Source organism: Macaca mulatta, chromosome X (assembly GCF_049350105.2).
Source record: "Macaca mulatta isolate MMU2019108-1 chromosome X, T2T-MMU8v2.0, whole genome shotgun sequence".
Lineage (NCBI taxonomy): Eukaryota > Metazoa > Chordata > Mammalia > Primates > Cercopithecidae > Macaca > Macaca mulatta.
The window spans coordinates 86,385,584-86,387,474 of record NC_133426.1 but is presented as its reverse complement, the minus strand read 5'-3'; the positions used below and the strand labels follow the sequence as shown (position 1 = coordinate 86,387,474).

The 1,891-nt window shown below is 35.1% G+C and overlaps 1 non-coding gene across 1 annotated transcript; it reads left to right on the top strand.

The window, feature by feature from the left end:
* The first annotated feature begins 1,257 nt into the window (after positions 1-1,257).
* Positions 1,258-1,364, top strand: LOC114675168 (U6 spliceosomal RNA). Its single transcript, XR_003726264.1, has one exon. It is a non-coding gene; the product is annotated as a U6 spliceosomal RNA (small nuclear RNA).
* Positions 1,365-1,891: the final 527 nt, after the last annotated feature.

Sequence of the window (1,891 nt, the reverse complement as noted above, 5' to 3'; positions counted from 1 at the left end):
CTGAATACTAATGTTAAATGAAATGGCCTAAATGCTCTACTTACAAGATACAGAATGACAGAATGGATGAGAATTAACCAACCAACTATCTGCTGTCTTCCAGAGACTCACCTAACACATAAGGACTTACATAACTTAAGGTAAAGGGGTAGAAAAAGATATTCTATGCAAATGGACATCAAAAGTGAGCAGGAGTTGCTCTTCTTATATCAGACAAAACAGACTTTAACACAAAAACAGTAAAAAAGGCAAAGAGTGACATTATATAATGATGAAAAGACTAGTCCAACAGGAATATATGATAATCCTAAATATATATGCACCTAACACTGGAACTCCCAAAGTTATAAAACAATTACTACTAGACCTAAGAAGTGAGATAGACAGAAATGCAATAATAGTGGGGACTTCAGTACTCTACTGACAGCATTAGACATATCATCAAGACAGTCAGCAAAGAAACAGTGGACATAAGTGATGTACTAGATCAAATGGACTTAACACGTATTTACACAACATTCTACCCAACAACTGCAGAATATACATTCTATTCATCAGCACATGGAGCATTCTCCAAGATAGACCATATGATAGGCCACAAAACAAGTCTCAATAAATTTAAGAAACTCAAAATTGTATCAAGTACCTTCTCAGACCACTGCAGAATAAAATTGAAAATCAACTCCAAAATGAACCCTCAAAACCATGCAAACACATAGAAATGAAATAATCTGCTTCTGAGTGATCTTTGGGTCAACAAAAAACTCAAGGTGGAAACAAAATTTTTTGAACTGACCAATAGTAGTGACACAACCTATGAAAACCTATGGAATACAGGAAATCTGGTGCTAAAAGGAAAGTTTATAGCATTAAATGCCAATAGCAAAAAGTCACAAGAAGCAAAAATAGACTATCTAAGCTCACACCTCAAGGAATCAGAAGAACAAGAACTGACCAAACCCAAACCCAGCAGAAGAAAAGACAGAGCAAAGATCAGAGCAGAACTAAATGAGATTGGAACAAAAGAAAGCAGTACAAAAGCTAAATAAAGCAAAAAGCTGGTTCTCTGAAAAGGTAAACAAAATTGATAAACCATTAGTAATATTAACCCAGAAAAGAAGAGAGAAGATCCAAATAAACTCAATCAGAAATAAAACAGAAGATATCACAACCAATACCAAAGAAATACAAAAGGTTATTCTAGGCTACTATAAACACCATTTCACACACAAGCTAGAACACCTGGAGGAGTGCTTAGTGCTTGCTTTAGAAGCACATATACTAAAATTGGAATGATACAGACAAGATTAGCATGGCCTCTGTGCTTGTGTGAGACACAAATTTGTGAAGCATTCTATAGTTTTGAGATTGGGGCCTAATATTTAACATTCTTAAAGAAATGAATTTCCAAACTACAATTTCATATCCAAAAAAACTAAGCTTCATAAGCAAAGGAGAAACAAGATCCTTTTCAGACAAGCAAATGCTGAAGAAATTCATCACCAGCAGACCTGCATTGAAAGAGCTTCTGAAAGAAGCACTAAATAAAAAAGGGAAACCCATTACCAGACACTACAAAAACACAATGATGTACACAAAACAGTGACACTATGAAGCAATCATATAAACAAATATGCAAAATAACCAGCTAGCACCATGTTTACAGGATCAAATTCACACATAACAATACTATCCTTAAATGTAAATGGACTAAATGCCCCAATTAAAAGACACAGAATGGCAAGTTGGATAAAGAGCAACGACCCATAGGTATGCTGTCCTCAGGAGACCCATCTCACATGCAAAGACAAAGATAGGCTCAAAATAAAGGGTTGAAAGAAAATTTACCAAGCAAGTGGAAAACAGAAATAAGGGCATGCTACAATACTAG